The following is a 24,954-nucleotide window of genomic DNA, read 5'->3' on the forward strand; positions in this document are numbered from 1 at the left end:
CCACAACAGTGAGAGGCCCGCGTACCGCACAAAAAAAAAAAAAAAAAAAAAAAAAAAAAAAAAAAAGGGAAAAAAACCCCCCCCCCCCCCCCCCGCAAAATCATCGAAAACCTCTCAGACACAATACTGACAGAGTACTCAGATAACAGCAACAATATAGAAACCTATGCTTAAATGTTTCCAAGCTGGCCTCAAAATATTTACATATATATATAAAAATTCACAAAGTAACAGAGCAATTCAAGATGTCTGAAAGCAGGAAACAAGAGTAAGGACATTTTGCAAGTTTCTGCCAAGACAGTAGAGTTTTTTTTATAAATATGCATATATCTGCCCTAAATAAACACATAAAATAAATATGTTGATTTAAAGTATTGGACACCTGATATTTTAGCAATAGCTTTTCAATTTCGTTATTTTTTTTTAAAAATCATTTCAAACTTAAAAGAGTTGCAAGAATACTACAAGAATTCACATATACCCTTAGCCCATATTTCACAACTGACATTTTACCAGATATATTTGAACATTTTCTCTCCCCCCCGCCACCACACAGACACACACACACATTATTTTTTTCTGAAACATGCGACAGTACGTTGCAGACATGATACCTCTTATCCCTAAATATTCCAGGGAGATTTCTAAAACACAAGAACAATCTGTTATATAACTACAGTACAATGATCAAAATTAAGAAATTAACGGTCATATATAAAATACTATAATCTATAGGTCTTATTCTTTTTTTTAATAGGTCTTATTCTATTCACCAATTATCCATACATCTTTCAAAGAAAACAAAAAAATATGATTCAAATACAATCCAGGATCATACACATTCCATATTTCTTTAGACATATCATTTTTTAATTTATGTAAGGCGAACTTAAACTTAATAAATCCAGGAAAAATAGTGCCCAGCAATTTTATCGCACTTAATTTTTTCCATCCTATTTACATGCTCTATTACGATAGTCTTCCATGTTTTAAGGAAAAAAAAAAACTGAAGAGGCTTATACTTAAGTATATGAAGCACAGTAAATGCTTTGTCACCCACAAGACCCACAAGACTCTGCTGTACTCTTGCCAGTTTATTCCCATTTCCCATTTAATCATCAATACCCTGAGAGCAACAAGCCTTGCTCGTCTTTGTATCCCTCATAATTTACACACAGCTATGAATGTTTGAAGGGCAAAGTAAGCTTGATGTTTGAAAGATGCTTCAACAGGACAGAGAAAACAGGTCTATCTTTTCAGGTTAAGGTTAAGATTAATCTCCATTAGGATTCTCCATGAAAGAGAAAAGGGAACTGTATGTTAAAATGATTAGAGAATGAGTGTCTTCACCTGTTAATCATTTAGAATAAAGAAAAATGCCCCATCTTCCTCCCCTCCACTGTCAACACTGACTCCTTGGTCCAAGTCCCTTCCATAGCTAAGGCAGTGCTGTCATTTTCCATTGATTCTAAGAAGCACAATTATTCACATTTCAACAGCTCTGGTATCGATGGCATCTTACTGCTGCCGTGGGCCAAGTGGCAGTCATAACACAGTTCATGACACTGTCTATGTAAGATCAAGAAAGCAATAGCATCAAAACATGCAGAATGAGTGTCAGCTTGGGAGAAAACTCCAGAGTAGATAGTAAAGCGCTCTTGTAAGAAATGCTACATCACTAGCACTCTTAAAAGCATAGAGGAAGAGACTGTGTGGAAATACACCGACATGACAACTTGGGGTCAGAAAGTCACTCAAAAACTTGGACTCTGAACGTGAATAAAATTCAGGAATATCATAACTAAGTCATTTCACTTCAGTTTTCCTTTTTAATCTATGTTCTTCCAATAAATGTAAAATGAACATTCTGAAGGATAGGAAAGCATTTTATCATAGCTTAATTGTCAGGGTTATTTCTCAGAGGAACATAAAATAATGGTGTATCTTGTAATTAACGGCATCTCAGATTCAAGAGAACACAGTATTTCCAGCACAGAGAGAGCGGCACTCCATTCTTGAAGAGCTCCTTCAGAAAATGACCACAGCCAAACCAGAAAGCCAGAGTCTGCCAGCTTTCAATTGCTCCAGACACTGACAAGGTTCTTGCAGGCCAGGCTCCTAACACGGCCGGCAAACCACAGAGGGAGACAGCATGACACACATACCCCTACAAACCAAAACACAGCTGGGATGCTAAATTCAGACCTATCAACCTTGACAGTACCCTTTTAATTACTATTTTTCCCTAATTCTCTAGAGTGATTTTTTTTTAAAACCTGGAAGCTGCCAACAGCATTTTTTGTTATTGGCCAAGTTATTCTGAGTATCATATCCAAATAATGAAACATAGATAAATTATTTTAAAGCAAAAGACCTTTAAGAATGCATACTCTTGGGGCTTCCCTGGTGGCGCAGTGGTTGAGAATCGGCCTGCCAATGCAGGGGACACGGGTTCGAGCCCTGGTCTGGGAAGATCCCACATGCCGCGGAGCAACTAGGCCCGTGAGCCACAACTACTGAGCCTGCGCATCTGGAGCCTGTGCTCCGCAGCAAGAGAGGCCGCAACAGTGAGAGGCCCGCGCACCGCGATGAAGAGTGGCCCCCGCTTGCCACAACTAGAGAAAGCCCTCGCACAGAAACGAAGACCCAACATAACCATAAATAAATAAATAAATTTATAAAAAAAAAAAAAAAAAAAAGAATGCATACTCTTGCACCTTGTTCATGTTAATGTATTTTTATACTTTAGGGACTTCCCTGGTGGTCCAGTGGCTAAGACTCTGCGCTCCCAGTGCAGGGGGCCTGGGTTCATTCCCTGGTCAGGGAACTAGATCCCACATGCTGCAGGCAACTAAGAGTTGGCACACCACAACTAAAGATGCCCCATGCCGCAACTAAAAAAAAAGATCCCACATGATGCAATGAAGACCCGACAGAGCCAAATAAATAAATACTTTTTAAAGTATTTTAAAAAAATTTTTATACTTTAGAGCTAAGCATACACATAAATACATTTATATATGAATGAACTTTTAGAGATAAAAGTATATTTCAGATTACTTGGGGACAAACTTCAAAAAACGACATAATTTCCACTTATGAATGTTCACAGACATAGACAATTATAATTACATATACCATATAACTATGACTTGAGTCGGCAGAATATACAAAGCTGCAAACTCAATCATTAATCACAAAATGTTTTGCCCAGGTAACAGTGTTGCTCTACAAAGATGAATGAAAATGGTTCTTATCTAAAAAGCTCACAATCTATCCAAGGAATCCAGGAGGTAAGAGTCCATTCCACCATTTGCCAGACAAGAACACTAAGGCTCAGAGACATAAACTTGTCCAAGGTAAAATGGCTAGTTGCCGATAGAAGCCAGATCTCATTTCCAATCAGCAATCCAATAACACACAAATTTAAATAGACTCTGCTTATTAAGCAATGTTCTAGGCATCAGGATACCCCTCAGGTAATTAGTACCCAATTCTATAGATGAGGAAAACATTGTGATTGGCCCATGGTGATTCAGGACTGACAGGTCCCAAAGCGTGAGCCCCCATCACTGCACCACATTGCCTCTAACTGACTCCACAACAACGGACATTTGCAGGCTCTGACCCTCCCTCAAAAACGGCCTGACACAGCACGAAATTAGTGCTGTAAAGCTGTGCTAAATTCTCCCTCCTGCTTAGAATTTAATGGGAAGAAATGCAAGAGTTATTACCTTGCAATAGAGAAAAACAAAAACAAAAAGCCTCCATTATCACACCTGGAAAAACAGATAAAAGGCCAACCAAAATTATACAAACTATTATAAAAGTAAATTGTGACAACCCCTTCACTTCACTGTCCAGCCCCACCAGCCTTGGGCACAACAGCAGACAGAACAAAGCCTCTGACATTAGTTTATGTTTACTGCAAAGAATCTTCAGTGATTTCTAATTAAACTGTTAAAATGTCTATATTAATGTCGCTGTGGCTAACACGTTATTTGCACACACACACATTTGTGTGTATATGTGTATACAAATATTTGCTTGTTTGCTGCCCATGTGAACCAGGACTACAATAGAGATAATATCAGAATCCAAAGGGAGGCATTTCAAGCCCATTCTCAAGACACAGAGAAACCCTGACTGCAAGCTGTGGGAAGGTGCCAACACCTTAGTGGTGGCAAAGCTCATTGTAAATTCATCATTAAAAAGTGAAATGGCATTCGGGTTTCCAAGTTAACCCAAAAATCCTTTATAAGCCTGAAGAATTATTATAAAAACATTATTTTCAGCTGCACCCATTCCTTCTTTGGGAAAACGCATTCTGAGTTCCTTTGTCCAACAATCAGGAACTGCCCAAGAAAGGGCAGGTGACTATGGCACGTAACCCCTGTCACTCTTGGGCATCACAAATTAGGGAAAGCTGAGGTTCAACACATTGCCTTCAGGTCACACACATAGTAAGGGACAGAACTGAACAGGATAAATGAACAGTCACACCTCAGGACTTCGAGGTCTATCAATATCCATGCTCCTTCCACCAAACCACAGTCCTAGGCATTTATTTAATACGTGTCTGAGCAACCTCTTGAGTGACGCACAGGAGGGGCAGGGGGCCTATTTGAAACAATAGGAATATCTATCACCAAATCATGGGGCTTCTGGCTCTCTCAGATCTAGTAAGCCCCCCCATTCATACCTGGAAAGATCTACTGATCCAGCCCCAGGCTGAAGCACTGGGTAACACTCTGCTTGTTGCAGGCTAAGTGAAGAGAAATCAAATGTAAAGCTTTTGCTTTAGAGAGGCGCTGAAGAAACCCTAGTAACAATCAGATCCGTGGTGAAGAACCACCCACTGCCACTACTCAAGTGAAATCAAGGTCAAGTAAATCACATCAGCCTCCCCAAAACAGTAATCTGAATCATTCCATTTTTAAAGATAGTTGGCAATCATATGAAAAAGAAAAATGCACACATAATAATGGTAAATGTCCTAAATTACATTTGGTGATATAGTGTCAGGAAATAACTTTTATTTAAGTTATTTGATGATGATTTCATTCAAGATTTCTTGTGGATAGACTGCATGATGAATACCTTTCGGTTACGATCTTTGTTCATTTTCAAGAGGGCTACATTTTGCATGAATGAACACACCAGAATAGGTGCTCCCTGCTGTTTCATCAACGCAGAAACTACTAGTTCCGAGAGTGTGGGAGAAAAAAGAAAACCACATTACACAATTTATCTAAGGGCATATGTTTTATTAATACATACGGCTTCATAAATGCTTTAGTATGAAATAGCCTTTTAAAATGAAGTACCTGTTAATGAGAAATACAAGATCAACAGGCTGAAAAACCAACTATATCCACCTCTCTTATTCTGAAGATGACAGAAAATAGCACCATTCCTTCTACTTCAGCGAATGCGGCATGTCTTTTCACTAAGACAAAGCAGTGCATAATTCCCTAAAGACAAAGTTTTTCAAAAACTTATAAAAGAAAAAGACACTGTTCAAATATATCCAACAATGCCACCCTGCTGATACTAAAATAACTGACTGCTGAGCTCCTTTGACAGAGAACGAGGTCACTCTGCATAGGCTCATCAGAAGTTCCCACTCACACTCCCAAGCATCTCTGAAAGGGGTACGAATTCCCAAAGCTCTACTTCACCTACATTCTACTGAGCCAACTCAAAATTTTAAAAGAGAATAATAAATATCATCATGTAAATCCCTAAGTGTATGCTGCAAACATAGGAAAAGAAAATATACATTTGGAGATGCTTTTTAAAAATGTGACAAGAGTTCAAGAGCATTTTAACAGCTTTACTGAGACAAAATTTATATACTCTAAAATTCACCCATATAGACTGTACCGTTCAATGCATTTTAATATATCAATACTTGCAGGTGTGCAGCCATCAATAGTTACCCCTAGCCCCCAATCCGCACCGCCAACACCCTCAGTCCTAGGCAACCACTGATCTACCTCCTGCCTCTACAGATTTGCTTACACTGGACATTTCATAAAAATGGAATCATACACTACGTGGTCTTTTGTGACTGGCTTCTTTCATTGAACACAATGGTTTTGAGGTTGAAAGCATTTTGAAGAAGCTGGGATGCTGATGCTCATGGCACCTTCCACTCACTCATTCCATCATCAAGGGTTTCTTGAGCACCTTCCACAGGTGAGACAGACGCCACATGGGTCACAATGGGACCTGAAGGCTTTCCAGTATGAATTCTGCCCTCAAGGAGCTTACAGCAGGATAAAGATGCTAACACAGCTATAAAAAACTTTTTTTTTAATGTAGAAAACAGTGACTGCCAAGAGAAAAATGTAGACAAAATACCATGTGAGTTCAGATGAAAGCAAGGTAAATAAGATCAAGAAAAGTTCTGATAAGACAACCTTTGAGTTGATCACACACACACATATACAAATAATTAAAATCAAGTATAACAACACAGGGATGGAGGCACTTCCCACAGAAGCAAACCCACACTCCTTAGCTCTGTTCCATCCATATTTACTCCTGTACTCTGATCTCCCACACAGTACCTGCATTCCAAATAACTATAACTAGTGATAAGTCCCAGGAATCACTAAGCCCTTTATGATCCTAACTGCTCCACCCACCATTTCTTCTCCCAAGAAATGCCCTTCCTCCTTTCCATCATCCCCCACCATCAACCCCATCATGTCTGATTGGTGAACTCCTATTCATCCTTCAATATTCAGCTGAAATATTGCCACCTCTTTCACGAAGTCTACCCTGACCTCCCCAGTTAGAGTTAGTCCTTATTCAATTCTTTATGATACATATGTATCTCTATTCCAGCTAATCTGCATTGTTCTGCTCTGTTCAGCTATGAAATCTCAGCACTTAGCATAGTGTCAGGCACATAGCCAGTACTAAATAAATGTTTGTTGGAACAAGGGCACAGAACACCAAGTGAAAGGCAAAGAGGGTGGACAAAAAGGTTGGCAGAGTCAACCCGAAGTGTGTGAAAGGGGGCAGTAAAGTAAGAGCCCTGGACACTATGTTAAACAAGGAAAAAAAGAAAGGGACATTTATTGATTACCTGCTGTATTTCAGCACTGGTACATTATCTCATTTACTCTCTATGACAACCATATGAAATTAGTCTCTCCATCTTATCCTGGAGGAATCTGAAATAACTTATACAAAATGACACAACTATTAAGTGGCAAAAGCTCTTTGAACACTAAACATACACTCTGTGTGTGTGTGTGTGTGTGTGTGTGCGCGCGCGCGCGCACGCACACACTTCTATTCACAGGTAATTCAGCTACAGCCTTTCCATTTCCTATTTGAAGAAACTGGGGTTCATTTCCTTTGGAACTCTGTTACTGAAAGCACACAGTTACATTACATCACTGCCAGCAAAGGAAAGGTGATGTTTCGGTCCGCCTTTGCATCCTCCACCCTGGGTCTGGCTAGTCCAGTACAAATCATGCCTCCTGAGGCACAGCAGAAATAACATTGCAAGCTTGAGTAATACAGAAGCCTCAGTACTGTTCAACTAAACGAATTTCACTTGGATGAAGAGAAGGTATTTCTCAATCAAAGTATATAACATGGCCTTTAAAAGTTTCAGGTCAAAGTCCTATAAGCAACAATAAGAAAAAAAAAGCAATGTTAAAAATTATTGTTTTTTAAAGTTTCACTTTGCCATTTTTACAAATATCATTTTGCAAAAAGATGAACCTGGGTTATGAAACAATGGTTTAATCAGTAGAGGTATAATGTTTAACAGCACAAGAAACAAAGAATCAGAGGAAGCAATTTATCATTTGTATGTTTATCAGGCTTGATAAAAAATTATTTTTTAATTATACAGCCTATGTTTTTCTTAAAGAATTTTTATTAAAAAACTAGTAAAATATGTCAAAGGTCAAAGAATAATCATGAGAAGAGGATTATAACCTCCCATAAACTTATAATAATCAATCTAAAATGTTTCTGAGAAAGAATATTAAAGCAACCTTTTTAGAAAAGTTGTATAAAGGTGTCACAAAAGTAGTTTATGGGCTCGATCTCATGAAATTCCCAGAGAAGTCAACATGTTATTTAGAAAAGTTAAAGAAACACATTATGCCCAGTAGGTATCTATATTAACCCACAAAATTAAACAGAAGCTGCTCGGCCATACCAGAGAAGAAGAAAGAGTTGACTGGCCTTCAATGTCTGCAAGAATGCATATTGTACACAAGCTTAAAGCCATCTCTTTCTTGCTAAAAGCACAAGTTTCAAGAAGGAAAATGAACGGAGGGCTGTTGGAGGTATTTTGTTAAAATAATTACATTTTGTTAAATTAATTTCTTCAAATAATTATAAGGATGATATTCAGAATCCATAACCTAGCTGGTTGCATTAGTGAAACAATAGAAGTGTTTTGGGTGAACTGTCAATCTCAAATACTGCTTTAATATTTTTTATTTAAAACAAATCTATCCTGATTATAGCAACTGATTTTCATATCATTCCTCAGGTTCATCTTCAAAAATGACAGCGAGTAATCAATATTTTATCTTATTTTTTGAAGTCATGAGATGACCATTATGTCAACAGCAAGACTAACTGCATCTGAAGGATTTAGTGTAACCACCAAATAAGATGGAAAGCAAATCTAATATAGTTACATGAATTATTATCACTGTGGCACATGGTGATAAGGAGAAAATGGGATGTATTGGGTATATGCCCATATGAGCTGAGCCAAATCCTTACTTTTTCTTTTATCATTGTTAGTGCTTAGCTATTTCTGCGTTTGAGCCAGCTCCCTGGTCTCCCAGGCCTCCCCTACCAGCCTAAGGGGATGCAGGCGTGGGTTTTCCTTCCAATCCTCAACCAGAAGCCAAACCAATCCTCAACATTCCTGAGTTTCCAGACACCAAACCCGCAGGCTTCAAAGAGCTGGTCCCGGTGCCTTGAGGAAGTGAAGGAGAGCAGAGATCATCCTTTCAGTTTTGCTAGATGATACCTGAGATGCAGCCAAATGGAAGAAGAGATGGTGAAGGGTAGGCTTTCTTTCATTCCACACTGCCTAAACATCTGACCTCAACAAGTCAATGTTTACCTATAGCAAAGACTGGCATATAACTGCTTTTCACCTTAGCAAGGAGAGGTCAACACCAAGGCAAGGCGAAATGCAGAAAAAAGTATCATAAAAGGAGGTCCTGAGAGGACAAATGAGTAAATGAAAGCTGTGGGATCTAAGGGAGAGTCAGTAAATCACAATCACAGCACCATGTGATAAGTGCTATGAAAGGAAAGGTACATACAGGGTGCTGTGCAACCCCTCAGGAGGTGCATCTAACCCAGACCTGGAGTCAGAAAAAACTTCTAAGTAAGTGATTTCTAGGCAGGGATGTGAACAATGAGGAAGAGTTAGCCAGATAAAAGACAGGGAGGAGGTGAGGTGGGCTGGGGTGGGGTAGACAGTTGGAGGAACAGTGGTGAGACAGAAGAGACAACACAGAAAAACACCAAAAGATAAGCTCAAGGACTCAAGAACTGCTAGACAGAAAGTTCAACATGACACACGGGCGTCTGGGAGATGATGCAGGACACTACAGCAGAGATGGGTTCTGCAGGACCTTGCTGGCTACGTAAAAGAAACTTAGACCTCACCTAAGAGGAAGGGGGAGCCTCTCAAGAGGAATGACATGATTGGTTTTACACTTTGGAAAGACTACTAGGGCTGCAGTGGGAACAGACTGGGGAAATGTGAGACTGAAGGCCGTGACCCCAAGCAAGAGATGGTTAGAACAAGGCAGGAGAAAGGCCTGGGGGTGTTCCCTGAAGGATAACAGCAACAACAGGGTGAACCAGCAAAAAAATAAAAGTAAGTCCCGCCAACAATGTCAATACACAGGGGCTTTCAGCAGCCATCTAGCTCCCCACCATACAATCTGCGAGATGTTCTAACCCCATCAGGCCTTTAAGTAAAGAAACAGCTATTGTTACTACCCTGTAATTTCAAACTCCAATCATTTGATGCTGGCTAATTAAAACCCATATTTCAATTAACCACTCAGTCAGGGGAACCAGGGCATGCACAACCAGAATACTGTCTTCAGCATGCCATAGCAATTCCAGGAAAAATTCTGAAGAGCCTTACCATAATGATTCACGTGGGTTCCCAACACTTTTCAAGAAACACTCAAGTACAGTGACAGCTGTCAACCAAGTGTCAAGTAGCCCTGGGGGCAGAACAGGTTTAAAAAGAGGACTTAAAAGCACTTATTGTTACCTAGTAGCACTGACTTGGCCTAATACAGAGCACTGGACAGGTAATTCTTAATAAAGCAGGGAGACAGGAAAGGGTAAACGGAAGAAATGAAATGCTGGGTCAGACTTTACTTTTTTAAATGTTTTTTTACAAGGAAAAACATCATCAACAACAATAACCTACTATTTGGTTGACAGGTGGAAGGGTCAGTGGACTAACTTTGAATACCTCTGCTTGAAGTATGAAAATATTTCAAATTCTCTTGGGCAATTTATTTGAAGAGATCTGGGCCATCCAGATCATACCCTCAAAGTCTATCAAATTCCAAGGAAGGCAAAAATATTGTTAATCAAGTGTTTATTTTACAACTGGCATATTAAATTTAAATCAACAATAGTGTTTTTACATATTGTATGCCCTATACTTTATAGTCCACTAGAGCTGCTTATATAACCAATGTGATATTTTGTTTTATAAACCTTGAAGCATGATTATAAAACATACTTTACAGTCATTTTCTCTTTGTGGTTTATGACATATTATGAGTGAGATCCATGATTTACTTGATTGTTACACCCAATAACAACACTTGTTCTTTCAGAAAATACAATCCACTATCCCTTTTGTGTCCAAAACCCACTGCAGCAAAAAAAGGGGGAGGTTCTTTAAAACAGCTTCTCTCTTTTTCCCCTGGTCACTGCAGTTACTTCCTTCCAGCTCATGAGTACTGTGACTCCACGGCAGAACTACATGTCTAATCTACAGTATGCAACGCACATAAAAAAAGAGCTGCTTATTTCTAGTCACTTGGGAACAGGTAGGAAATTTCTGGCCCACTTGATCTCATACCACTTGGAAGCACTAATGAAAAGTAAATTATGCTACAGTAGTCGCAGGGTAGGGGCCTCTGAAGATTTAATAAAAGGCAGCTGAGGCACCAGTGGTCAATCAGTTAACTAAGAAATCAAAGGGCAGAAGTTCCAAGTCACAGAAAATTCTGGAAGATGTGACTCACTGATATTTCAGGACCTACTCAGCTTCTCTCCCTGTAATTCCTTTCCTCTTCTGCTGCAGCTTTTGCTTTTCTGTGTGACTCCCCTTTCAACCATCCCAAAATACCATAGAATATACACTATACTGTCAATGATCTGTTCCTTTTTTTTTTAAAGTTTTCTATGCTCTCTTCTCAATTTCAAAATAGAGTTTAAATTTGTGCTGGTTTCCTACATACGACACAAAGAGTGATGAATCAAGTGGCACAGGGGAAAGCGCCCTAGACTAGAGGAAAAAAGACAGAAGTGTGAGTCTGCCACTAGTCAGCCATGTGGGCTCAGTCACCAACTCTACCCAAATTCTCCCCTGACTTTGCCACTTCTACCTCGACCGTGTCTCAGCTGTCTTCCCTGTCCGGATTTCCAACTAATGCTGTACGTTATCCACTTGTACCATTTCACCTCCCCTGCTCACAAAGCTTCTGTTTTACCCTCCAAAGCCTCAAGTAGCTAAAGATAACTTTTTTTTTTTGGCTATAGGGCCAGTTAAGGACAAATAAAAATGCTTATGGGGCTGCTTACTTTTTCAAGAAAATGAAAATGGCTTCATTTAGTGCTATGGTGGAAAACACATATTCTTACCATTTAGATTTGTTCGTTAAATATAAAAATATCAATGAGGAAATCAACACCGCATTTTTAGCCATAAAAATGTTATTAATAACTGAGTATATCTGAAAAGTATCAACTAATGCAACTTTCTAAACTTGCACCCTAAATTTAAATGAAACTGCTCAGTAGCCACTAGGCCCAAAGGATAAGATTAAACTCCTTGTGCTTCCCCAGTGGCACAGTGATTGAGAGTCCACCTGCCGATGCAAGGGACACGGGTTCATGCTCCGGTCCGGGAAGATCCCACATGCCACGGAGCGGCTGGGCCCGTGAGCCATGGCCGCTGAGCCTGCACGTCCGGAGCCTGTGCTCCGCAATGAGAGAGGCCACAACAGTGAGAGGCCCGCGTACCGCAAAGAAAAAAAAAAAAAAGATTAAACTCCTTAACTTCCCCAACCTTCCCACCCATGAGAACCCCACTAGAACCCTTTATCTGATCTGTGCAGTGACTCTGCCAGGAAAACCTTCAACACCAATGCCCCCACCCCTCTTATGCTCAAGGTCTGGCTCAAGTCCACTTCCCCTGATGGCCTGCCTGCCCAAGTTCTTGAACTTCTTTCTCTGAAGTCCTAAAGCACTTTCTAGACCTCTTATACATTCTATCTCACTTACATATTCATTCACCTACTCCAAAATCCTAACTGAGCAGGTGAAGAGTACTACGTTAGTACTTATTCACTACACTATAAACATGATTTGACCAAACTAATAGTTCCTTAAAGTCAAAGATCACTTCCATGCTAATATTTGTTGACTGATAAAGGGTTAAACCATCCATTAAATGTAGATTGTTTATGGATTTCTTTTTAAGAACAGAATATACTGACAAGAGAATTTGATCTAAATCATACCTTTAAATCAATAGTGTATACACTTCTTCCTTTCAGGAAGTGTTACTGCACATGCAAAAAAAAAAAAGGGCAGTGTCGAGACACTGGCATCAACAAACTGTCACATATTAAAAGTTGGAAACCGAGATACTGCAACTCCCTTCAGTTCTTGTAACTCAAGTCAAAGAAACAAGCACAGCTTGTTACTGTGAACTCTCCCTACAATGTTAGTTCTAAATGAGCCTTAAAGAGCTATCTAAAAATAAACAGGAGGGCCAGATTCTGGGAGAAAAATACATAGAACATATAGACAAATCTGCTTCCCTAAACTGGCTGTTTAGTTTGGGCTATGCTATTTCCTGCTTAAATTGGTTTCCTGCAATTTGTTAAGGATGCCAAATACTTGGTGATCTCAGTGATATACTTAAAAAAAAAATCAGCAAATCTTTCTTATTTTTCCCAATGACAAGAAATGTAGAGAGAAACATGCACATTGAGGATAAAAATAAAAGTGAGTTCATTTGTCTTTTTACCCAGATTCATCATTTTCATCTGGTTGCCAGCGGTTTAGGTAACCAACAAATAGCCTAATAACACTCCTGCCTGATTTTTCATATTGACTTGGGGACACAGTTTCTTCAGCAATAAACAGGATCAACCGTGAGAGGTCTGACCTCACTATAAGCCAGAAAAACTAAAGGATCAAAGTGGAAAAGAAAAAAAATCAATATCCAACACTGATTTTTAAAATCAAAAAATGCAAGATGTTAATGAAAAGGTAAGTTTATAACTGCACAAGGTATCCCTTTATGTCAGCCTAATAAAAAAAAAAAACATTCCCTGATATAAAAGCAAACCAGCTACATCAGCGTCCACACGGTAGGAGCTCCCAAGAATTGCTACCACCAGTGCCTGTGTCCCCAGCGTGAACCGCAGTCACCCCCCGCCCCCACCTCTCCAGGACACCCTCCAAGACCAGCAGACCCAACCAACTCCATGAAGATGAGCTAAAAGACCTTAATGAAGACAGCAGCCATCATTTAAAACATTAATTATCATTTTTTTGGTGTTTTTCTCCCCAGATCAATCATAAGCTCCAGGAGAAATTGTGCCTGTCTTGATCATCACTGTATATCCTCAGCAGTAGTAGAGGGTTGAGCGCATATTAAATGCTTATATTAAGAAATAATACACACAGCAACAGTCAGCGCTACCCACCACCAGTCCCTCCCATCAGGAAACTTGCACAAGCCTCTTAGATAGCCTCATCCACCAGAGGGCAGACATCAGAAGCAAGAAGAACTACAATCCTGCAGCCTGTGGAACAAAAACCACATTCACAGAAAGGTAGACAAGATGAAAAGGCAGAGGGCTATGTACCAGATGAAGGAACAAGATAAAACCCCAGAAAAACAACTAAATGAAGTGGAGATAGGCAACCTTCCAGAAAAACAATTCAGAATGATGATAGTGAAGATGATCCAGGACCTCGGAAAAAGAATGGAGGCAAAGATCGAGAATATGCAAGAAATGTTTAACAAAGACCTAGAAGAATTAAACAACAAACAGAGATGAACAATACAATAACTGAAATGAAAAATACACTAGAAGGAATTAACAGCAGAATAACTGAGGCAGAGAAAGGATAAGTGACCTGGAAGACAGAATGGTGGAATTCACTGCTGCTGAACAGAATAAAGAAAAAAGAATGAAAACAAATGAAGACAGCCTAAGAGACCTCTGGGACAACATTAAACACAACAACATTCGCATTATAGGGGTCCCAGAAGGAGAAGAGAGAGAGAACGGACCAGAGAAAATATCTGAAGAGATTACAGTCGAAACCTTCCCTAACACGGGAAAGGAAATAGCCACCCAAGTCCAGGAAGTGCAGAGAGTCCCATACAGGATAAACCCAAGGAGAAACACACCGAGACACAGAGTAATCAAATTGGCAAAAATTAAAGACAAAGAAAAATTATTGAAAGCAGCAAGAGAAAAACGACAAATAACATACAAGGGAACTCCCATAAGGTTAACGGCTGATTTCTCAGCAGAAACTCTACAAGCCAGAAGGGAGCGGCATGATATATTTAAAGAGATGAAAAGGAAGAACCTACAACTAAGATTACTCTACCAAGCAAGAATCTCATTCAGATTCAATGCAGAAATCAAAAGCTTTACAGACACGCAAAAGCTAAGAGAATTCAGCACCACCAAACCAGCTCTACAACAAATGCTAAAGGAACTTCTCTAAGTGGGAAACACAAGAGATGAAAAGGACCTACAAAAACAAACCCAAAACAATTAAGAAAATGGTCACAGGAACATACATATCAATAATTACCTTGAACGTGAATGGATTAAATGCTCCAACCAAAAGACACAGGCTTGCTGAATGGATACAAAAACAGGACCCATATATATGCTTTCTACAAGAAACCCACTCCAGACCCAGGGACACATACAGACTGAAAGTGAGGGGATGGAAAAAGATATTCCATGCAAATGGAAATCAAAAGAAAGCTGGAGTAGCAATACTCATATCATGTAAAATAGACTTTAAAATAAAGAATGTTACAAGAGACAAGGAAGGACACTACATAATGATCAAGGGATCAATCCAAGAAGAAGATATAACAATTATAAATATATATGCACCCAACATAGGAGCACCTCAATACATAAGGCAACTGCTAACAGCTATAAAAGAGGAAATCGACAGTAACACAATAGTAGTGGGGGACTTCCACACCTCACTTCCACCAAGGGACAGATCATCCAAAATGAAAATAAATAAGGAAACAGAAGTTCTAAATGACACAATAGACCACATAGATTTAACTGATATTTATAGGACATTCCATCCAAAAACAGCAGATTACACTTTCTTCTCAAGTGCGCATGGAACATTCTCCAGGACAGATCACACCTTGGGTCACAAATCATGCCTCAGTAAATTTAAGAAAACTGAAATCATATCAAGCATCTTTTCTGACCACAACGCTATGAGACTAGAAATGAATTACAGGGAAAAATACATAAAAAACACAAACACACAGAGGCTAAACAATACGTTACTAAATACCCAAGAGATCACTGAAGAAATCAAAGAGGAAATCAAAAAATACTTAGAGGGCTTCCCTGGTGGCTCAGTGGTTGAGGGTCCGCCTGCCGATGCAGGGGATGCAGGCTCGTGCCCCGGTCCGGGAGGATCCCACATGCTGTGGAGCGGCTGGGCCCGTGAGCCATGGCTGCTCAGCCTGCGCATCCAGAGCCAGTGCTCCACAATGGGAGAGGCCACAACAGTGAGAGGCCCACGTACCGCAAAAAAAAAAAAAAAAATACTTACAGACAAATGACAATGAAAACACGATGATCCAAAACCTATGGGATGCAGCAAAAGCAGTTCTAAGAGGGAAGTTTATAGCTATACCAGCCTACCTCAAGAAACAAGAAAAAATCTCAAATAAACAATCTAACCTTACATCTAAAGGAACTACAGAAAGAACAAACAAAACCCAAAGTTAGCAGCAGGAAAGAAATCATAAAGATCAGAGCAGAAATAAATGAAATAGAAACAAAGAAAGCAATAGCAAAGATCAATAAAACTAAAAGCTGGTTCTTTGAGAAGATCAACAAAATTGATAAACCATTAGCCAGACTCAACAAGAAAAACAGGCAGAGGTCTCAAATCAATAAAATTAGAAATGAAAAAGGAGAAGTTACAGCAGACTCCGCAGAAATACAAAGCATCCTAAGAGACTACTACAAGCAACTCTATGCCAATAAAATGGACAACCTGGAAGAAATGGACAAATTCTTAGAAAGCTATAACCTTCCAAGACTGAACCATGAAGAAATAGAAAATATGAACAGACCAATCACAAGTAATGAAATTGAAACTGTGATTAAAAATCTTCCAACAAACAAAAGCCCAGGACCAGATGGCTTCACAGGTGAATTCTATCAAACATTTAGAGAAGAGCTAACACCTATCCTTCTCAAACTCTTCCAAAAAACTGCAGAGGGGGGAACACTCCCAAACTCATTCTACGAGGCCACCATCACCCTGGTACCAAAACCAGACAAAGATACTACAAAAGAGGAAAATTACAGCCCAATATCACCAATGAACATAGATGCAAAAATTCTCCACAAAACACTAGCAAACAGAATCCAACAGCACATTAAAAGGATCATACGCCATAATAAAGTGGGGTTTATCCCAGGAATGCAAGGATTCTTCAATATATGCAAATCAATTAATATGACACAAAATATTAATGAACTGAAGGATAAAAACCATATGATAATCTCAATAGATGCAGAAAAAGCTTTTGACAAAATTCAACACCAATTTATGGTAAAAACCCTCCAGTAGTAGGCATGAAGAGAACTTACCTCAACATAATAAAGGCCATATATGACAAACCCACAGCCCACATCATTTTCAATGGTGAAAAACTGAAATCATTTCCACTAAGATCAGGAACAAGACAAGGTTGCCCACTCTCACCACTGTTATTCAACATAGTTTTGGAAGTTTTAGCCACAGCAATCAGAGAAGAAAGAGAAAAGGAATCAAAATCAGAAAGGTAAAACTGTCACTACATACAGATGACATAATACTATACATAGAGAATCCTAAAGATGCTACCAGAAAACTACTAGAGCTAATCAATGAATTTCGTAAAGCTGCAGTATACAAAATTAATGCACAGAAATCTCTTGCATTCCTACACACTAATGATGAAAAATCTGAAAGAGAAATTAAGGAAACACCCCCATTTACCATTGTAACAAACAGAATAAAATACCCAGGAATAAACCTACCTAAGGAGACAAAACTATAAAGACATAGTTTATATAGACATAAAACTAGACACTGATGAAAGAAATTAAAGATGATACCAACAGATGGAGAGATATACCATGTTCTTGGATTGGCAGAATCAATACTGTGAAAATGGCTATACTACCCAAAGCAATCTACAGATTCAATGCAATCCCTATCAAATTACCAATGGCATTTTTTATGGAACTAGAACAAAAAATCTTAAAATTTGTATGGAGACACAAAAGACCCCGAATAGCCAAAGCAATCTTGAGGGAAAAAGACAAGAGCTGCAGGAATGAGACTCCCTGACTTCAGACTATACTACAAAGCTACAGTAATCAAGACAATATGGTATGACACAAAAACAGAAATATAGGTCAATGGAACAAGACAGAAAGCTCAGAGATAAACCCACGCACCTATGGTCAACTAATCTATGACAAAGGAGGCAAGGATATACAATGGAGAAAAGACAGTCTCTTCAATAAGTGGTGCTGGGAAAACTGGACAGCTACATGTAAAAGAATGAAATTAGAACACTCCTTAACACCATACACAAAAATAAACTCAAAATGGATTAGAAACCTAAATGTAAGACCACACACAATAAAACTGTTAGAGGAAGACATAGGAAGAACACTCTTTGACATAAACCACAGCAAGATCTTTTTTGATTCAACTCCTAGAGTAATGGAAATAAAAATAAACAAATGGGACCTAATGCAACTTCAAAGCTTTTGCACAGCAAAGGAAACCATAAATACTACGAAAAGACAACCCTCAGAATGTGAGAAAATATTTGCAAATGCATCAATGGAAAAAGGATTAATCTCCAAAATATATAAACAGCTCATGCAGCTCAATATTAAAAAAACAAACACCCTAATCCAAAAATGGGCAGAAGACCTAAATAGACATTTCTCCAAAGAAGACATACAGATGGCAAAGAAGCACATGAAAAGCTGCTCAACATCACTAATTTTTAGAGAAATGCAAATCAAAACTACAATGAGGTATCACCTCACACCAGTCAGAATGGGCATCATCAGAAAATCTACAAACGACAAATGCTGGAGAGGGTGTGGAGAAAAGGCAACTCTCCTGCACTGTTGGTGGGAATGTAAATTGTTACAGCCACTATGGAGAACAGGACGGATGTTCCTTAAAAAACTAAAAATAGAACTACCACATGATCCAGCAATCCCACTACTGGGCATATACCCAGAGAAAACCACAATTCAAAAAGACACATGCACCCCAATGTTCACTGCAGCACTATTTACAATAGCCAGGTCATGGAAGCAACCTAAATGCCCATCGACAGACGAATGGATAAAGAAGATGTGGTACATATATACAGTGGAATATTACTCAGCCATAAAAAGGAACAAAGTTGGGTCATTTGTTGAGACGTGTATGGATCTAGAGACTGTCATACAGAGTGAAGTAAGTCAGAAAGAGAAAAACAAATATCGTGTATTAGCGCATATATGTGGAATCTAGAAAAATGGTACAGATGAACCAGTTTGCAGGGCAGAAATTGAAACACAGATGTAGAGAACAAACGTATGGACACCAAGGGGGGAAAGCCGTGGGGAGATGGGGGTGGTGGTGTGATGAATTGGGTGACTGGGATGGACATGTATACACTGATGTGTATAAAACTGATGACTAATAAGAACCTGCAGTATAAAAAAACAAACAAACAAATAAGAAAAACAACTAATACTAAACTTTCTTTGGGTTATTTATATGGAAATATGTTAATATAAATGTTTCAGACATTACATGAAATTTCTAAAAATCTTATAAGTTCTGGTATAATATTATAAGTCATAATTCTAGTTATTTCTTTAAAATGTATATCTCAGAAATAACTAAATTTCCTTGTCAATTGCATTATTATGAACTTTCATCAAATCTTTAACTGTGGTCATTTTTAAGTCTTTCGTCATTTACAGACAGTTCTGGGTGCACTCTGATGCTTTCGCAAAAATGTTCCTATAAAAGAGTTTCATCTTCAAGGAATTCATGGAAAAGACTCTGACAAGTACAGGTTTCTGGTAACTGACTATACTGCTGAACTGAATAAATAAGCATTTTCAGAACTCTAATGGAAAACTGATGAATTCATAAAAGTGCTAACAAAAGATCAAGATGAAAAAAAATTAATTACATGGGACTGAGTGAACTGATGAGGATGATTATAATTTTTGTGACTTTCTGTTTGAATAAAAAAAAAAATCCCACAAGGACTCAGAGGCAAAAAATATACAAATCAATTTTCACTGCAAAGTAAAGGAGCTGTTACAGTGGAGGATTACTGGACTGAATGTCAATATTATGACACAGTATGAGTGTGTTTCATGTTTGGTAATTGCAATCACTGTTGTTTTTGTGTGGTCATCCATTTACAATGCTTGGTGTCAGTTTATTTATCTCTAGTAAAAATAAAAATATATTTTTTAAAAAAAGCAAACCAATGTAGTTGAGATAGCACATAACACATCAAAGAATTTGAGGCAGCAAGGATACAATTAAGTTCTTTAGAGCGCATTCATTTATTAAAGTGGCATTACAATATGCTGTGTGTCACACAGTATATTATTTTGCCTAAACAGCTTTACATGCAAATACTTACTGCAGTGAGTCACTGATCTGGTTCAAGGTTGGGCAAAAAATAGTTTCAGTAAAGTCTTTAAAGGAAATCACTTTCTTACAGCATAAATTATGTTCTCGAAACTATATATACGACAAAACTTAGCTCTTATACACAGAAATCCTAGTGCTCTCAGTCCATCAACTCTGCCCTGTATTCACACATATGAATAGCCTAGGGGGCTGGTATGAATTACAGTCCTGCAAGGAAGAAAGCATTTTAACAAATATTAAAAATTCAACTCACATTTAATATATCATTTACCTGACACTGAAAAATGTAGAAAAGGCTGGTGACATTTTTATCCATATTATTTTTGTAGACTTGAAAAATTATTTCATAACACATCTAAATTATAAATCTTAAGAAATCTATTATTGGGGCTTCCCTGGTGGCGCAGTGGTTGAGAGTCTGCCTGCCGACGCAGGGGACACGGGTTCGTGCCCCAGTCTGGGAAGATCCCACATGCCGGGGAGTGGCTGGGCCCATGAGCCATGGCTGCTGAGCCTGCGCGTCCGGAGCCTGTGCTCCGCAACGAGAGAGGTCACAACAGTGAGAGGCCCGCGTACCGAAAAAAAAAAAAAAAGAAATCTATTATTGGATACTAACTAAAACCCCAAACGCAGAAGAGAACATTAACTTTGAGGCTGTGTACTTTTAGAAACATACTCTTTAAATTTTAAGAAGAATAAATCTGTTAATTTGCACAATCATTGTCTAACTGCATTCTGAACCTAAAGGCAAGATCACTTCAAAATAGTATGTAAAATATTAGTTCTTCTCTTACGTTGGGCTGGAATGGGTAACGGAAATATTCTCAAAGAGCCTGAGCTATTAGCCTTGTTGAGCTTTTTTCACATCAAAGTGCAGACAGAAAAAGCAAGTATTTGTATGGCATATGAGGGTACACAGGTGTTCACCAGCTACCCTGAATCTAAGAAATCAATTCCTCCAATACACTCATAACACACAGGTTAGGAAGCTGTGCTGAAGACTGAGGTGAAGACAGTAGTCCTCAGGGAAATATTTCCTGGCATCCATTTACCCACAATCCTGGGGGAGCTGGGATGTGGAAAAGGCAGGAAGCTAGATTCACAAACACACAGAGCTGTCTAGCTCCACAACCTCAGTCACATCATTAAAATCACCTGATGAAGCTCACAAGGCCAAGCACTGATAAAATCTAGACTAAAGCTGTGCAAGAGAACTTTCTGCAATGATGAAAATGTCCTATACTGCACTGTCCAATATGGCAGCCACTAGCCACAGGTGGTTACTGAGCACTGAAGGGTGACTAGTGTGACACAAGAGACAAAATTTTTATTTTATTTCATTTTAATTAATTTTAATTTAAATATTAATAGCCACATGTGACTAATGGCTACCATTTAGAGAGTGTACTTCTAGCCTGACCAACAAAACACAAGGTGGCATTCAAAGAGTTTTCAGTGCCCAGGCTGGTCATAGACCAAAGAGTTCATCAGTCATGTCAAATCGAGAAATGGGAAGGGATGGATCCCTCAGCATAGGCAGAACTTATCTCAACATCAGTGTCACACTCTGCAGGCCACACCATGAGCATTTATAGAAAGCCTCCCCACCCACACCCACTCTTTCAAAGTATCCTTTTAAGAAACCAACCCAAGAAGAAAAACACTTCTTCTCCTTCAACTCACTGTTGTATAAGAGCAAATATGGGAGAAAGCTAGAAGAACCAACAATCACTTACAGAAAGGTGCTTTCCTAAACTCAAGCAGAACATCACTAAAAAGCAGCTCTTTCCCTACAACTAGTTTCTGTCACATCCTTTCTACAAATGAAGCAAGATGTCATTCAAATGATAATAAAACAGAGTGGTTTACTGCATTTGCTCTGGAGTCAAACAGACTTGAATTCAAGTATCACATCCACTGCTCACCAGCTGTGTGACTTTGGGCAAGATAATTAATCACTTCAAGTCTCAATTTTCTTCCATGTAAAATGGCTTAATACAGTACCTTCTTCACAGGATTATACAGATTACACAAACTAGACATAAAGGATTTAACAGAGTACCTGGCACGTAATAAACATTACTTAAATGTTATTTATTACTATTCCATCATTAGTTCACCATCACCATCCTATCTCCTTAACATAGTAGGTAGAAAAGAAATCTACCTAGGGACTTCCCTGGTGGTCCAGTGGTAAGGAATCCGCCTTCCAACGCAGGTGATGCGAGTTCAATCCCTGGTCGAACCCATTAAGATCCCACATGTCGTGGGGGAACTAAGCCCACAAGCCACAACTACTGAGCCTGCATGCCTCAACTAGAGAGGCTGCATGCCACAAACTACAGAGCCCACGCACTCTGGAGCCAGCATGCCACAACTAGAGAGAAGCCCGTGCACCACAACGAAAGATCCCGCATGCCTCAATGAAGAGCCCGCATGCTGCAACTAAGACCCGACGCAGCAAGAATACAATAAATAATTTTTTTTAAAAAAAGGAAAAGAAGAAATCTACCTAGAACAAAGCATATTTTAGATCAAATTCCAATTTTTAAAATATCCATATGTCAAAAGATAATGTTGGAAAAGCAAAAAGGGACAAGTCATGGTGTACCTCAGAAGCCAAGAAAAGCAATTCAAATTATATTCTAAGTACCATGGAGATCTACCACTAGGATATGATATGAGCTGATGTATTTTTTTAAAGATTGCTGAGGCCTCTGGGCGCTTGGCAGAGCATAGAGGGAGGACAAGAGTGGAAGTAGGGAGCCAGTTAAGAGGCTTCAGCAAAAGACAAGGTAAGAGATGGTGGTTACCTCGACTGGAGCTGCAGCAGTAAAGATAGACAAGCAAAGAACATATCCAAACATATTCTGGAGATGGAGCTGACAAGACTAGCTAATGGTCTAATATGAGAATTAAGAAAGGGACTTTCCTGGCGGTGCAGTGGTTAAGAATCCACCTGCCAATGCAGGGGACACGGGTTCGAGCCCTGGCCTGGGAAGATCCCACGTGCCGCGAGCAACTAAGCCCACGTGCCACAACTACTGAGCCTGTGCTCTAGAGCCTGTAAGCCACAACTACTGAGCCGACATGCCACAACTACTGAAGCGCACGCCTAGAGCCCCTGCTCCACGACAAGAGAAGCCACCACAATGAGAAGCCCATGCACCACAATGAAGAGTAGCCCCCTCTCGCCGCAACTAGAGAAAGCCCACACACAGCAACGAAGACCCAACGCAGCCAAAAATAAAAAATAAAATTTTTTAAAGATCTGTAATCCCGATTATAAAAAAATACAATAATTTTTTTTAAAAATTAAGAAAAAAAGAGGAAACAAGGATGAATCCCAGTGCCATTTACTGGGAAAGATAAAGAGGAGAAGCAACTCTGAAGAAGAATAAAAAGCTTTGTCTTGGATCTGCTAAGTTGAAGAATTTTAAGTGGAGATGTGAAGTAGACAATTGTCGGAGTACAATTGTCGGAGTCAAGTTTCAAGGAGAGGTCAGGGCTAGAGATACAATTTTGGGAGTCACGGGCATCTACACAATGACTCAAAAGGCGTACAATTTGATGACATTAGTGGAAATCAGCAAAGAAGACTAGACTGAGGATGCAAGTAAGGTATAAGGAAAACCAAGAGTGTGGCCCAGAAGCCAAAAAAAGGGTTTCCAGCAGAGGGGGTGGTCACCTTCTATCTAACCTTAATGAACGATGAACACTTCTTAATGCTAAATAAAAAGTTTGCAAAGGACAAGAACTATTTCTTATTCATCTTGGCACCTTCTGCTCTACACACATCAGAAGTTCAACTCATGGTTACTGACTTAATGATTAGTAAGAGGGTCACAAATGCCCCCAAGTGAATGGCATTTGGGCAACATCTCATCTTTCTCGAGGTATTTCAGTCTGTAGCCAGATTTACCACACAATACCCCTTTCTAATAAATAATGAAAATTCTCGTTTAGTCCAAGTTTAATCATCTCAACTATTTTCTCATTGCCATTTCACCAAAAAACAGCATGTCCATCCATCAAATTTAGCAGCAATAAGAACAGTGCCAGACACATAGCAGGTGCTCAATAAATATTAGTTGGATGAATAAATGGACAGGGTAAGAGAGAGAAAAGGAAAGAGAAACAGTCTCTTATCCTACAGGATAAGAGAGATAAAATGAGACAATAATTCTCTATGGATTTCATTTAACATCATATTTTCCTCAATAATTAAGACTATGAAGGAAAAAACTTAAGAAACTTAAAGAAATCTATTAAGATAGTAAAATCATCAGAGATTTTCATCTGGAAGCAATAAATCAGTATTTTCTAAGTTCAATTTTTTTTAATAAATATTTACTCCCAAACCTCTCATATCCCTATAAGTAATTCATTTTACACAAAAAGATATGAAATAACCTTCCAAAGCCTAACAGAGGATTCAGGAGCTGGAAGAGAAAAAACATTCCCAAAGACTGTTTGAAAGTAGATTCATTCCACTTTTAGTTCAAAGAATTTTAAAAGAAACCCTGGTACTAACCAATACAGTCGGCCTTCCATATCTGCAGGTTCCGCATCCACAGATTCCACCAACCACAGGTTGAAAATATTCAGGAAAAAAAAAAATTCCAGAAAATCCCAAAAAGCAAAACTTGAATTTGCCATGCAGGCAATTATTTACTTGGCATTTACAGTGTATTA

General features: G+C 38.9%; 1 protein-coding gene across 3 annotated transcripts in view; it reads right to left on the bottom strand.

The window, feature by feature from the left end:
* Window positions 1-24,954, bottom strand: part of CHCHD3 (coiled-coil-helix-coiled-coil-helix domain containing 3) — a 449,179-nt gene that overhangs the window by 414,420 nt on the left and 9,805 nt on the right. The window lies entirely within an intron of this gene.

The sequence above is a fragment of the Monodon monoceros genome, unplaced genomic scaffold, assembly GCF_005190385.1.
Source record: "Monodon monoceros isolate NGI ecotype Baffin Bay Population unplaced genomic scaffold, NGI_Narwhal_1 Super_Scaffold_2, whole genome shotgun sequence".
Classification (NCBI taxonomy): domain Eukaryota; kingdom Metazoa; phylum Chordata; class Mammalia; order Artiodactyla; family Monodontidae; genus Monodon; species Monodon monoceros.